Source organism: Melozone crissalis, unplaced genomic scaffold (genome assembly GCF_028551555.1).
Source record: "Melozone crissalis strain CALT ecotype California unplaced genomic scaffold, PUWL_Pcris_2 ptg000004l_1, whole genome shotgun sequence".
NCBI classification, from domain to species: Eukaryota; Metazoa; Chordata; class Aves; order Passeriformes; family Passerellidae; genus Melozone; species Melozone crissalis.
The window spans coordinates 13,137,706-13,154,094 of record NW_026535782.1 but is presented as its reverse complement, the minus strand read 5'-3'; positions in this window follow the sequence as shown (position 1 = coordinate 13,154,094).

The following is a 16,389-nucleotide window of genomic DNA, read 5'->3' as shown; positions in this document are numbered from 1 at the left end:
TCCAATTAATGAGTTTTCTTGAGACATCCCTGTAACTATTTGCAAGGATATTTATCACACCTTCTGTCAGTTATAATTTTGGTAGTACATTCTTGATTTTCTTATATTTTCTACTTCAAAGGTTTTATATTCTAAAACTGTTAACTCTTTTTCCTCCTGTACAGCAATGCTAGTTGCTGATTCAGTGTAAAGTTTCACTTCAGAGATGGAATAGAGCATGATAATTATTTCTGTACTTTATATTCACTTCTATTAATACTAACCATTGTGGCAGAACCTTTTTCTGCAGTAGTTACAGAATTAATTCACATTCAGTCCTTAATCCACTTTCATTTCTATCAGCTGTAACAACTGCATTTTCTTCATGAACCACTTGCACTTTTAAAAAAAAAAGTCACTAAACTCATCTATCATTAATTTATTGAAGAAAATGTAAAGGGAAAAAGAATGATTGATATACAGCTTCTTGTTCAGGAAATGAGCAGCAATGGACATTTTTTTAAGGAGCAGGACCCCTAACCTTTGCTGCAATGGATCAGTTTGTTATAAATGCTTTCAGTCCACTACTAACTGGTGTGTAGCCACAACTATCATCAGTAGAACATGGGAATTTGGCCTCACTGTTCCTTGCTTAGTCACTCAAAGTATGAATGTCTATCATTGTTCAAATTTTCCTTCTCTGAGTGGTATGGTTATGTTCAGTTCAAAGTAAGACGTGTATAATTCTAGATTAGCCATACAAAGAGAATGAAGAGTCCTAACCTACTTCCCCACTTAGCTAATTTTGTCCTAAAATTAGGCACAGCCTAGCTTCAAAAATATCGGCAAGTATTACTTGAGTTGTGCTTGAATTTAGCCTCCCCAAGAAAGCTGAGATTAATATGTAACTCTAAAATAAAATGTGAATAAATTTTTTGCAACTGTGTGAAACAAATAGCTGACAATGAAATACAAGCAGATTCTGAGTGCATAGGCAATACAGCTATTTATTGACTATAATAACCTCCAGCATCCTTTCTAGCAAAGGGAAAATTACTATAAATATTTTTAATTTAACTTTACAACCACATGAACCAAAAAAGAAAGTTTAATTCAGGAATCCATATAACCACTAATTAGCTTTCTTGTGCAGAGACAGGACTTTGAATTCATAAAGTTAATAAGCTATTTCATGATTTCATAATGTTTTCTGTGTTTATTAGGCACATAAACAAGCCTTTTTATTAGAAATTGATGTGTGTTGAAATAGTTGCATAATAGAAGTAGACTATGCTAGATAAGTGAGGATTTGAATCACAGGTACAGTAACCCATATATGCAGATGTCTTCATCATAAAACTAATTCATTTACAGAACTTCATGGTTTTTAGAAAAACAAATAATGTCACAAAGAAGACACTAAATGGGATCACTGTTAATGGAACACAAAATGGTTAAAAATGTAGAAGACACAAATAAAAAAATGAATACATAGGCACTCAGTGAAAGGTCATATTTTGAATGCAAATTCATATAATGTTTTAAATGAAACCCAAATTATTTTCCATTTACAAGTCTCCATTGAAAGGACTGAGTGTATTTGTTGGTCTGCTTCCAAACATTCATTAAATGGTTATATCCTGAATAATCTGGTTACTTGGTCCTCCCTATATCACAGGTATTGCAGTTTAGTAGCTCTTGCAATGCACATTATTAGGATTAGGCCACTGATGAAATGCACATTAGCTGTACTTTTCCTTGTATTTTGCACTAAGTAGCTGCCAGACAAACATCACAGTTAATTGTGGTATCAGAGATAAAAACCATTACTCTGCTTTGCCAAATGACCACACAAAGGTAGAGAATGATATTTCTGCTGATGCCTGTTCCTCTCAGTCCATAAATCATAGTCATAGAATAGTTTGAGTTGGAAGGAACCTTTTAAATGTCCCAGTCTAACTCCCCTGCAATGAACAGAGACATCTTTAACTAGATCAGATTGCACAGAGCCCTGACCTGGCTCTGAGCATTTCCTAGGCTGGGGCATCTGTCTCTTTTCTGGGCAACCTGTGCCACTGCTTCACCATCCTCATTACAAAAAACAATATGTAATCTAAATTGACCCTCCTTCTGTTCAAAACCATTACTCGTTGTCCTATCACACCAGGGTCTGCGAAAAAGTTTGTCTCCCTATGTCCTATAGGTCCCCTTCAGGTACTGAAAGGCCACAGTAAGGTCTGTCTGGAGCCATCTATTTATCCAGGCTGAACAATCCCAACTCTCTCCACCTTTCCTCATGGGAGAGGTTGTGCTCCTTTCTAAACAGCACAACACTTTTATCAAGATTGCCACACAATTTGTTCTATTATTATAAAGTTTTAGAATGCTCTGTTCTCACCAAGACATGAGGGTGAGAAGGACTTGGAATCCAACTGTGTGAGCGTTTGAAGAAAGCTGCACTGAATCTGGTAATTAAAAAAAAAGTAGAAAGAAGGCACTGAAAAAATGTCTTCTAGCAATGCTTTAGAAACAAAACAGTAGCTATGATTATTCCTTTGTAAATATAGCTTCTAGAAAAGTTGTCCATTTTTGTACAAAGTTATTACTGTCACATAGATGTAAGATATCATTTCAACTCCAAAAAAAGTGGGGAGCATTTCTACATCCAGTGCTTTGTTTGGACCTTATAATCATCCAAGGCCTTTATTGGATTTTTGTGCAGTTACATATTTCTCAGAAACAAGCACAGTTTTTACAATAAGCTTAGAATTCTTTTGCAGAACTAGAAACTAACTAAAGAAAACATGAGGAAACTGTAACAGTAAAGTCGTGATGTCTATATATAGGGTTTTCTCACAGCTACAGAGAAATAAAAAGGGTTCTTAACACAAGCATGAGACCACAGCAAATGGGCAGCCCAGATTGACCCAGTCTATTAAACAGAACTGTAATACTCCAAATTCACATACAGTACAGTCCTACATGCACGAGAACAGGTGCTCTTTGTGCTGCTTGAAATAGCTGAAAGAACACTTAAAATTACATCCTACAGGCAGCTGAATTTACCTTTTTTTTTCCTTTGATGAAACAGGTGTTTTCCTCCCAGTGTGAGAATGTCTTTAATGACACAGAGCTATCATAACATCACATTTTCTTTTCTATTAAAGGAAGTGTACTGCAAAGCAGAAGTGTATTGCAGCAGAATCAGTGGCTGAGCCTACACCTGCTGCTCTTGTCAGGCAGCAAATTTCCTTGCATGAAGAAGTTCAGACATTTGTAATACAAAGCTAAGGGTAGAGGGAGAGTGCTCAATCACACGGCAACTTATTTCACAGATTAAGCTGAATATGGATCCTTTCTGCTGCAATGACTGCTATGTGCAGTCTGCTTAAGATATCCAAAGACATCTAGCATCTTAACACCTGTTATTGCACTGACAGCATAGGGAGAAACAAAGAAATAAATATTGCAGTTGCTGCTGTGCAAATACTGTGTGGCACAGTATTCGGCACGCGGCACTTGCTGAGGGTGCAAGGATCACTCACGGGTACCCGGGGGAGCAAAAGCCAGCCAGTCCCAGGGGTAGGTGAGGGTACTGGGTGGCAGGAGGAGTCCCGGGAGCCGTGGCTGTTCCCAGGGAAGGTTTTCCCGTGGCTGAGGCTCCGAGCTGGGCCGGCACAGCTGCAGGGATGGCTGCGGGGGCTGCTGCCAGCACAGGGATCCTGCCTGTGATCAGCGCCTCACCGGCGCGTTCGAGCTGCGCCTTCCTACTCGCGCGCAGCACAGATAAAAGTGTTATCCAAACAAGATAACAGGATCACACAAGTGTACAGAGATCCAGATTTCAGACTGCTATGGTATATTTGAAAGGTCCTGGATAACTAAGCTTGACAGCTGCCTGCAGCATCTTTATCTGCCCTTTCTTCAGTAGTTGCCACTTCCTTTTTTTTCCTCCTTTTTTACTGCTTCAAGATGTGACATTTCCTTTGGTCATTTCTCACACATTTTTATGTTTTAGTTTGGGTGAAAAATCAGAAACCTAGCAGCTGTAAGATAAAATAATTAACCTTCACATTAGAAAAGAACCTTCATAAAACTTACAAAATAAATGTTTCTAGTCTATGTCATATATAGGCATCATTGTATGAGATAATAGATTCATTGGCACCTCTTTGATAGCTAAATGGCAGTTCTGCCCAAATATATGATATGTATTGCTGTTTACTACTCACTAGCCATTTATAGATACATCATTCTTATTTAGAATATCTCCTGCCTATTTTTCGTATTCATGTACTATGAACATACATTTCATGTGATATGTGTAGGAGTTCAACTGATGCAGACCAGCAAAACACTTTTTAAGAGAACAGGAAATTCACAAATAATGAGCATTTGATGCAAAGAAAAATGAAAGTTTGTGGCATAAAACATACAAAACAGACAGAGTACAACAACCCCTATGCCTGTTTTCCAGGTCAGATAATATCCTAGTACAGATCAGAAGCAATATAATCACTAGGTGCCAATGTTTGCCTGGATTTCCTTTGAAGTTTATAGATTTTTTTTTTAACTTGAATATTGGTGCCAGTTCCTGAGAGGATGAATTAGAACACATACAGAAGAAACATTGCTGTCTAAATCCTTTCACAGAAGCATATCACCAGTAAACTGAATGCTTCAGATGTTTTATAGCAATTGGTACATTGATGGAATCACAAATTTTAGACTTGCTGTGTTGGTAATGCCAGAGAACAATAAAGGGGTTAAAAAAAAATGTTACTGTGTATGAAGAATCATAGAACTAACCAGCACTGATGTATTAAAAGTGTTTAGAACAGAAACGTTTCAATAAGTTTGAAAGTGATTGTGTCTATGCACATGACAGCAATGTCCATAATCTTTCTCATTTTCTCAAAATAAGTCCCTTTACAATTTCACTGAGCTGCTCGTGCTTTTCATCTGTGTTCATAGCTGAATAGGAGAAACAGTGCCCCTGGCCAGTTTTTATATAGTGATTTAGCTGTTACAACATTAATTTCAAATATAGCTTTTCCAGGGTAAGAGGATTAAAACATACATATTTTGCTTTTCTGGGTAGACTTAATCACCAGTGGCAAACCATTCTATGTGATAGAGCCCTTCCAATCTCCTGTTGACTATAGGCCATGCACCAGAAATAATGTAATGAGACCCAAAAAAATATTCTAAAGGGAAATTGTTATGAATTTAATGACCAAGGCATTGAAAGGAGGGTTTAATATTTCATTCTTCCAAATGAGACCTTGGGCATTGGTCAACAGCTGGCATTGTGTCCAGGTGGTCAAGAAGGTCAATGGCATCCTGACCTGTATGAGAAATATACCAGCAGGACCAGGGCAGTGATTGTCCCCCTGTACTCAGCACTGCTGAGCTCACACCGGGAATCCTGCATCCAGTTCTGGACCCCTCACTACAGAAAAGGCATTGAGGGGCTGGAGCGAGTCCAGAGAAAGGCGACAGAACTGGTGAAGGGCCTGGAGAGCAAATCTTTTAAGGAATGGCTGAGGGAGCTGGAATTGTTTAGTCTGGAGGGAAGGAGGCTCAAGTGGGCTTATTGTTCACTACAAATACCTGAAAGAAGGGTGCAGCCAGTCAGCCTCTTCTGCTCCCCAGGGCAGTGGTCACAGCACCAGCCTGACAGGGTTGAAGAAGTGTTTGGGCAATGCTCTTGGGCACATGGTGTGACTCCTGGGAATGGTGCTGTGCAGGAGCTGAACTTTGATGATCCTTGTGTGTCTCTTTCAACTTAGCATATTCTGTGATTCTGTGATTCATTACCTGGATAACACTAACAAACATGAAAAAAACTTTAGTTCCTGTACGTATGAAATGGAAAAAAAAAATATTGCAAAGAACCTTGTAATATTTGTGAACTTTCTTTCATCACCTTGAATTACTAAATACCTGCAGGAAACTCTTGGCAATATTGCCACTGAATTATAGCTTGTAGTAATATATACTTTGCAATAAATTTACATAGTTTTTTTGGTTGGGTGATTCGGTTTGGTTTTTATGAGCACATGAACACATTACAGTGTTTTCAAGATCTTCTGTTTGTGCAGTAGACCTCTGTGATGAGTTAGGTAGCTATCTCCAAGTATAATGTGTAGCTGTAAGATAAAATACACATGAGAACACAGACAGATGCAGCACAATGCTTACATATATGTTGAGATCTACACTAGCTAGAAAGGATTTGAGCTGTCATTGTTCAACTGTATGAGATAACATAAATAAGCCATTAACCTGGTAGTAAAGGTGCTTATTTAGAAAAGTGTTTTAATATTAAGCATGGCTGTCCTATTCAAAGGTGAAGCATGCACAGGAGTTTTTAAAAAGGAGTGATAAAGCAGTCTTCCAGGGCAGCATTGCCATGAACTTGCACGTATTGATCTCAATACTGCATCTTTGGTATCCTTTAACGATATAATAAGCAAAGCCACAATGAAGCCAGACAAGCCACAGGAGAACAGCACCTGTGTAATAGCCTGAGATTTCTCTCATTGCATTTCTCAACAAATCCAGGCCAATGTGGTTCTGAACATGATAAGGACTCTCTCTAGGGGCAGAAATTTGAAAAAATCGTCAAGATGTTTTCACAGAAATCTCAGAATGCTTGATGTTGGCAGGCACCTCTGGAGATGCTCTAGTCCAGCCTCTCTGTTCAGAGTGGAAGACTGACCCTTCACAAACTGCTGAGAGATTAATCCAGTTAAGTTTTAAATAGATGTAAGAAAGGAGATTCCTAAATCCAAAGTCAAAAAAACCCCACATCTACGTAACCATTATGTTTGACCACCATCATTTAAAGTTTTCTTACTCATTGCCTCCTGTTCTTTTTACTGGGTACTACTGAGAGAAGTCTGACTCCACCTTCTTTGCTACCCCCTAATCAGGCATCCTTGCAGATGTCACTTTCACTGTTGTTGTCACCTACCCACCCACCTTGTCCCCATCTTCTTGAGGTTAAACAGCTCCATTTTAAGAACTTCAGCTGCTTCTCTAGTTTAGTTATTTCTTTTTGTAATATATTTATCTGTGATACTCTTTGTTGCCTCAAAACTTAACATTAGTTATCTCTACTGAAGACCAAACAGAAGGTCAAATGCCAAGGTAAGGAAAAATCCTCCTCTGGTATCCACTGACACAATTATTTTCTATATATGCACTCACATCACACACTTAGGAGATATGTGGTAGTTTTATTTCCTCTGCAAAAGGTGAAAACAAGAGATTGCTATTGACCAAAATTTTCTTCATCTGCAGAGTTAAGGTTTCTGTCCATTCTTGTGTGTACACATGAACTATTGCTCTACTTTCAAAACCTCTTGATTTTGAGTAAACGCTTCTATATTTTTAACTTTCAGTTGTGAAATCAATATAGCCTATTTGTCCACCTCAATTTAACAAGCTCAGTAATCCTTCAAACTAATCCCAGTGAAATTGCTTCTGTGTTTTAGCAATGAATTAAAAAAGAAGGAAGGAAAAAAAATCATTCTGCATGCTCAGATCATATCAGGTCTGCACAGTGAAGCTAGGCAGCTGCTGTCAAAAGCATTGGCAGAAAAAATGACTGCTTAAAATCTCAGTCCCAGACTGACTTTGTGCCATTATCATTTCACCACTGGACATGAAGTTATTCTGCATCACTGCTATGAGAAAACGTTTCTGTCAGAAATACTGATAGGAGGAATAAAATGCTTTGTTAATTTAATCTTGCATTTATATAAAGACATGCAATTTATAGTTTATATTGAATGTCTTTACTTATGGATGAGTTTTTGAAAGAGAAAGCGTTGTGATAAATTATTAAGATTACAAGTATAGAGAGCAGAAAGTAAGTCTCAAAGTTTGGCTTGTAGCAATAGCAATTCAGAACTCAGAATCCCAACAAAATGATAAATATCTTAAGCTAAGCAGTTGGTCTCTATATAGTAGCAGGTATTAATGTCACAAAAAGAATAAAAATGTTGACATCAAGTCAAGAAGTATTAGATTCATGTGGAGTCTAACTTCATTGTAAAGTATGTGAAAAATTGTAGAGTCAAGTTATTACTCCCTCTTAACATAAATTTTTAGTTTGCAGTATTGCAACTTACAGTATAAGTGGAGAAAAATTGCCAAAACTTCAGACTGATTATAACCATCTGAGGATGTGTTGGGGAGAATTGCCCCAGCTTTTCATTTTCTTCTTGTGTGAGTCTGCCATACACTTCATTTTCTTTCAAACTGATTGTTTTGGATCAGAGTCAAATCCCCTCATGCTGCCTTTAAATCTGTGACTAGAAGTTCTAATTCAGGTCAAGGTGCATCCGTCAGACATTCAGAGATAGCCTGTTATTGTTCAGAAATACTGTGAAAGTAATGTGCTGCTGCAGTGTGATATAGTAGGTTAAAAACCACTTTCAAATACTTCCCTGTAACAAGGAAATATAACTATGACTTGTCTTTCCCAAATGGAACTGCCTGGAAACTCATCAAGAAATCAGATATTCTTTGATGCTGTAAGTTTTCATGAAAGTGAATCTGTCACAACAGTTTTTCCCTGTCTCCACAATCCATTTGGGTGTGAAAGAGCAGAAGCTCCTTTGCCAGTTAAGAAACAGACCCAAGAGTTCTGGCTGTCAGTATCTTCCCCAGGCTGCCAGACTACAGCTACTGCAGTTCCTATTTCTCCTTCAGAAGCCAGGAAGATCTGTCTGCTCCTAAGGGCTGGTCAAGCAGTGGTTAGCTCAGTCTTCTGGCAACCTAGATTCCTCTTCTAATTTTGATTTAATGCATTATTCACCAGCTCCCTTTTCTCTGACTTGTGTAAAGCTGTTACTGAAAAAGTGCCTGAGTACATTTCAGCAGGATGAATCGGACCTCAAAACAGAAGGAGGGTGGGATTCATGTACACTCAGCACTGTGTAGCTCCTCTCTAAAGGGATAGCTGACGACCAGCTGAAGACAGAGTGCTTTTTTAGTAGTTTTTAAAAAACACAAATAGAGAGAGAATTACATGAGTGTCTGTGCAATCAGCCTTTATTCATTATATATTTTTTTTTAAATTACAAGGTACAGGAAGAGATATTGAGGTACATATTGAGAAATTAAATTAAAAATTAAGAGAAGGAGAGTAGAGATTGGTAAAATTATTTTTCCTTCTTCAGAGGAGATACTCTTGAATATAGTAAAATACATGGGTATTTTCACGCTCAGATCAGTGAGGAAAAAAACAAAGAGTAACTGGTTTTCACTGAACAAATGCAGTTTTACCTGTAGAAATGTGTAGCAGGAACATAGTTTGGTAACATTTTTCAATGGGAAAAATCTGAGTTTTTTATTTAAGTAATATTTTTTACTATTTTTATTGAGATATTTCCATTACATAAATATGTAAAAATAAAGACAAAATTAGCATTAGGCATTTCCTATTTTATGATATCATGTATATTTAACTTTCGCAGGAAATTTTGACTTTATCTTCAGGGCCAAATTTCAGTTTATTTGGGGAAGGGTTGAGAGTTTTCCAAATGCTTGGGTTTTTTATGAAAGAAAAATGTTCTCTCCTCCCTATCTTTCTAAACTCATTGGTATATTATGGAAGTAGAATAAGAGAAATGGATGAGCATTTATATTAGTGAACAAGTTGTAAATATTCCCAAACACAATAAAACTTATTTTTAAAAATGTAGACAAAACCACACTAGCATTTTCCTTACATCACTCTCTGCATTCTTGTAAATAATTAAGACTAGAGCTGTAGTTGAATTGTATTTTCTTTCCAGTAGAGGGATTGTAAGAGCTAAACGTGAATATGTTAAGTGAATTATCTCCATGCAAATAGAGCTGATCAGATTGAAAAATAACCATAAAGATAATGGAATTAGAGCATTTAGAGAGTAGGTTAGGTTCTTGGATTTATACCCTTAGCAAATATAGCAAATAAGGTAAAAATAATGAGGACATTCAGAGACATTCCCATGTGCTATTATGGGAGGAAAAGGGAAGCTCTGTGATTTTTACTGAGGATATTGCCACAATAATGCCAAGGGGTCAGCGTTTTGTGTTGTAAACTGATTGTCACATACACTGTAAAATAGGCAGAGTTACACAAGTGATATTGCAGTGATTCACCTAAATTTTAAGGGAGCACATTTTTTTACACAAACATGATCATTAAATACCAACAGTATGATTCTAAGTCAGTGGGACAGTGCAGGCTGCTTCCTTCATGAGCATGGCCAGGGGGTGGAAGGAAGTGATTCTCCCCCTCTACTCTGCTCTTGTGAGACCCCACCCAAAGCATTGCATCCAATTCTGGTGTCCCCACATAACAAGGACATAGAACTGTTGGAAAGTCCAGAAAAAAACCTGAAGCACCACAGCTGTTCTGCTTGGAGAAGAGAAACTTGTGTGGAGACCTCATAGCAACCTTCCAGTATTTGATGGGGTCCTATGGGGAGGCAGAGAGGGACTCTGTCAGGAACTGTAGAGATAGGACAAGAAATAATGGGTACAAACTGAAAGAGGGGAAATTTAGGCTGGATATTAGGAAGAAATTCTTTACTGTGCAGGTGGTGAGACACCAGAACAGGTTTCCCAGAGGTGTGGATGTCCCATCCCAGGCAAAGTTCAAGGCCAGCTAGCACAAGGCCCTGAGCAACCTGGTCTAGTGGGATGTGTCCCTGTCCATGGCAGGGGTGTTGGAACTAGATGATCTTTAAGGTCCCTTCTAACCCTTACCATTCTATGATTCCATTTTTCATTTCAGTAGATGCTTCTGAAAGATTGTGCTTCTTTTTTCCTTCTTGTAATATCTTCCTTCTTGGTGGTATCACAAGCAGAAGCTAAAGTCTCTCTGTTCAAAAAGGATAATGAGTGTAAAATGTTTTCCTTCCCTTCATACTTCCAGGAAATTTTATTCTCTTTTATGTCATCATGAATGCAGACCTTTCAGTGCTCAGCAGACTGAAATCATTTTTTAAAAGTGTAAACATTTTAATTCAGATCATGAAAGCTAGGGGTTTGTATTCAAATAGCTTGTCATTATCTTCACATTGTTACTTATGAGAAGGGTTTTTCTCCTATATAGAGTGATATGAAATCACTCTTTACAAAGGAAGAAATGTGGGGGATCTTATTCAATACTCATGACTACTTCTTTCACACCACAGTATGCTCATATAAATTCTTACATGCTTGATACCTCTAGACAGTAGGGATCCAAGGCCTCTGGATTTATTCAGACCACTTAGGAACCTGCTGAAAAGAGAAAAGGGAAAAAAAGAGAAGGACGCTTTTATTCTCACAGGGAGAGAAAAGAGCATTTCTTTGTATTGTACCTCGATCAAGAATACTGCATCCAGCTGAGCCTAATCAAAAAGAGAGAAACACATGGCAGTGTTTGTGCAGAATATACACACACTCCAAGACACCCTATGAGGCTTAAGGCTTGCTGTCAGACTTTCTCCCCTCTGCAGTATATTATTTTTTTAAAACCCATTTTATCTCATACAGATTCTGTGGGTGATTTTTTAATTTGGTTTTTAAAAAACACAATGCATTTGCTCATGTTTCAGAGATCCTTTAAAGAGTCAAGGCTTTCTTTCTGTCTCAGACATGAAGCACCAGGATGACAGTGAGAAGACGATTATTTCTTTGTCTATCTCTGATGTTGATTGAGTGTGTTACCTTGGAGGATTCAACTTCTTTCTCTAAGGGTCAGTTTGTAACATCAAAAACTGAATAAATACCAAATCTTCAACATGGATATTGGTAGATAGTTATGTGAGATATTGAAAAGAGCATGAAAACACAAGTAGGTTATAACGCTGCTTCCTGCAGTTTCTGGTGATGGACAATGTTCAATGACAGGAAACGGCTAGGCCTGTTTTGAAGGAGATGGAAATCTGGTTTTAATACTCCACGGTTGTTTTTCTTTGATTCTATGGATTTACACAGTCCACATATTAACTCCTGTAGGTTTTTAGCATCTACAATATTCTGTATTGAATGTACATTTGATGAAGAAATTGTTTATATGCTACCATCTTCTCTTTTTGGATGTTATTCAGTTCATAAAATATGCATTTCCCAAGCATTTACTTTATGACATACATGCGCTTATTAATCTTTTAAAACCCCTTCATTTGCCTCTTATCTGGGCTGAAAAGCTATAATGTATTCAATAATCCCTTTTACTGTTTGATAGTTTAAAACATTTTTCATGGCACACCTTGTCATGTGAAAGGCAGCTTTCCTTGAGTCCTTTAGGTTGGATCAATCTATCAGCACAGCAAGGAAGACAAGCCCCTTGTGCTCAACCAGCCTGTCAGCACCCTATTACACAGACCCCACTGAACAGCCCATTGCATTGAAGGGTGGTTCAACTAATTTACTCAGGCTCATGCACCTGCACTTTTATTTGGAATATTGTCAGTTTTGTCAACTCTGTTATCTGCTACCAGCAGCTGCTAGAGCCTTTAAAGGACCCACATAAAGCAATGTGTGGAATAACACTCTTTATTAGCAAACACATTGATAGTAGAAGACTGTGATGGGCTGTTCAGGGATTTCAAAAACAATCTTGAAGTGACATACAGACAAGCTCTGATGACCAGTGAAAACTAGCTTGAGAAAATCAGTCAGTGTGGACAGGATAAGGTTTTTACCCATAAGTGTCCCAAGGAGGGAGAACAGAAGTTCAGGTTGTTGACCAATTCCAGAAGTTATGATGGAATCTTCCTCGAGATCCCACCCCACATAACTCTGAGGGAGAGATAAAGATAACCTTAAAGTTGATGTCAGGTCATGTTTAGATGGAGTTTGACTGACTTTAGCAGGGGCCTGTAAAGTACTATGCATTCTCAAATCAATGAAGCAAAATTCAGTTTTTGATTGTCATGAAATCATTCTCTGACTTAGTTCCCACTAGCTGCATTTTTTTTAGATGGAGCATATAACCACAACACCTCTGTGTTGCTCAATCCTTTGCTTCATATCTGCACTGTTCCCGCTCTTTGGGTGTGCAGACAGTTTGTCCCTGGTGAACTATAGCCAGGACATACACTCCTTGCTGACTTTTTTTTTTTTTGGTCTTCTCCCCATACACATCCAGACCTTTTTTAGTTCTGCTATAATGCTTTTGCTAGGAAGAATTATACACAGTAATCTGATGTGCATAAAACCACACATTTCAACAAAAAAAGGGCATAATGAAATTTCCTATTTTGTTTGCCATTTTCATAATAATTCATAGAATTACATTTGTTTTCTTGACTGGTCTTGCTCTGACCTGATATTTTCATGGAGCTGTGTGTTATGACCCAGAAATCTCATTTCTCAGTAATGATTGTCACCTGTCAACCCATCACTGTTCACACAAAGATTTGTCATTGTTTTTGATTAATCCTGTTCAAGTTCCAGGTGTGTCTGATCCATAATCTATGCCAAGATCCTGAGATTCTTCTATGCCCAGTGACTCTCGTAATTCCAATGTGGATTTTATTGTATATGTTATCCCACAGTGACTTCTCCTGGAGCTATATTGCTCTGTATAAGCAATCTACCAAGGGAAGGATTTAAATATTCCAGGCAACTCCTCTGTGTTACCTGGGGAATAGCTAATTATTTGTACAAAAGGAAACAGTCCCAAAGAAAACAAGACAGACTAAAAGGATGCTAAATTTCATAGAATTCCTCTATATTCAGGAGAAAGATATTTGTAGAAAAGTCTCCCAAAGATTTCTCCACTGGCTATTAAGGACATTTCTTTTATGTGTTCTTGTTCACCCACTCGGCTCAGCTCAGTGAACAGAGCATTCAACTAAGCATTTATGGAGGTAACACAAGGATTCCAAGAAGAGCATCCATTAGATGAGGCAAATTCCCTAGTTAATATGTACTGGTAGTTCCAGAGTTTTAAGGAAGATCTATTTCTTTTTCTGATTCACTCTTTACTGAATCCAAGAAACTTTTGGATAAAGTTATGGGATAATAAGTTAAGAAGCCATACTCACAAAAATGTGACTATAGAATAGTAAGAAAGTAAATGAGCATATAAAAAAACTTTTAAAAAAATTAAAAGGGAAATAACTATATAACTATAAAAAATTAAAGGGAAATAACCATATAACTATGAAAAGTGAAAGGATCAAGCAAAAAGAAGCTTTAAATTCTGTCTGAAATTTTAAGATTACTTGCAGCCACAAATAAGGCAAAATCTGGGTTTTGTGTTTTCATTTCTGTGATTTATACTGCAGTCACAAGAAAGTCTTTGTAGTAAATGCAGCCTTGTCCCAGGGCACTGGGCACCTCCATGGGCCCAAGGCTGGGATGTTGTCCTTCAGGTGGTTGTGGCTCAGCAGGAGCAGGAGGAACGTGGGTGCACCACAGCAGGAGCTGGACATGGAGCTCTGGCAGGACACTCAATAGAAGGCACCTTCCCTGCCAATGTCCACCCCATGGCCCCTGGGAGCATCTCCTGGGTGACCACTGGGAAGAAGTAACCTCTAGTGCACTGGCTCTTAACTGACAGAGACCCTTATCAGCTGAACCTCCAGAAGCCCCTGGGGATGCTCTCATGGCCCTTTCAATATCTTCTGCTCCAAAACTCCCTAAGTAGATACCAAAGACCACTGTCATTGCATTTGATATGGACTGTAATGTATGCAAAGTACTCTGAGATTATCCACAATGTGAAGCTCATTAAACATCATGGCCAAGGACCAACTGGTTTCTAAATACCATTGGGCATTGACAGGGTTTAGGCATGGACCTGTTAAAAACTGTGGAAACTGAGGCATATCCTGACAGCCTTATAAGCAGGACTTCAGGTGTGAATGAAATGTTAATGTTAAAAATGTAAAGGACGAAAGATTTTAGCTGGTTTGGAATGAAGCAGTAGGTTAGAGAGAAAAGGAATAAAGACGTAACTGAGAAACTAAATACTAGAATTCTATTTCAGTAATTTGAGGTATCTTGTTCATCTCCCAGATCACATTTCTTTGGAAACTGATGAAAAAGATGGCCTACAGTTAACCTTCCAGGTAATATCTTGTCTGTGAGATCTATCTCTTCCCACAATGCTATTTACACATTTTGTGTAGTTTTTGAATAAACTCTCAGATCAGTGCTAGGTATGGGAGCCTTTAATCTGAACACCTACACATGAAGTTTTGCTTCTTTGGAAGTTTTGTGTCCCTGGCAAAATTGTGTTCTTTGTTATGTGATGACAGCTTTCATGGGCTTGAGAAAAAAATTCTGTGTCCCACCACTCAATTGCACAGTAGCTGGTATTTGCTGAGAAAAGGAGTGCTGTCAGACTGGAAAGAGTGCTGAGCTGTGGTTGCTCAGCATCCTTGAGAGGTTCATACCTCTTTTATTATAGGCAATGTCTTCCCTTAACTTCAATTTGGATGGAATTTACCTTGCCCACATTGTGCAATTCTTCTGTCAATGTGCACAAATACTTTGAAAAGAAATGTGATTGCATTTATGTAACAGCAGCATGGCTCTATATCCCTGAATCAGACCACTCGCCATCTTTTCAGATCCTCTTTTTCTTTCTGAGGCCCGTTCTCAAGTGGTCTTATTTTTAACACTGTTCTTTCTTTCCAGAAGCCCAAACCCTGAGATTTCCAACTTAATTAGTGTATATGCACATGCATAGCTTGCTAATAGGTGTTTCTCTCTCATGCCTCTATTAATTGTATGATTTGGGATGTGTCACTTTTCCTCAGTTCAAGTCTTATCTGAATTTGTGACCAGTCCACACTGGTTGCAGCTAGCAAGTTTCTGCTTGAAAATGCAAAAGCTCAGTTCTAGACATTCACCCATACACACACACACACCAAATTATCTGCTGCCTGTTAGCATTTACATTTTAAGCTATTTTTAATCACCTGCAACAGATTTAGACAGTTGCTTCTATACTAATTATGCCAGAGTGCCTTTGATGACAATAGAGAGAAAAAGACCTTTCTGGGGTATCTTATCTTCTTTAAAAGTGCCATTTGAAGATGTCATGGACTGACTGATGGAAATGCCAGTTGTCTTCATCTGTAAAGTAAAGGAAACTCTGGGGGCTGACCTACAGCAATCTTGATCAGGTACCTTCTATTTTTCACAGCTGAATAAAATGTAAAGATGCAAATATTTTTCTGCCTAGTTTGGAAAGCCACAAGGTTGGGGTCTGATCTGGTCAGGTGTGAGCACTGAGCAGCACTGTGGGTGCAAAGAGAATGCTGAGGTAAAAAGGGGAGTTCATGGGTGCCTCACGCTTCTTTACAAACAGTGATGACTAAGAGAGATTTTTCTGGATCTCAGTTTTACTTCTAAACATGTAAGAGCCTTACTTAATCGCTGGTCCTTTAACAGATTTTT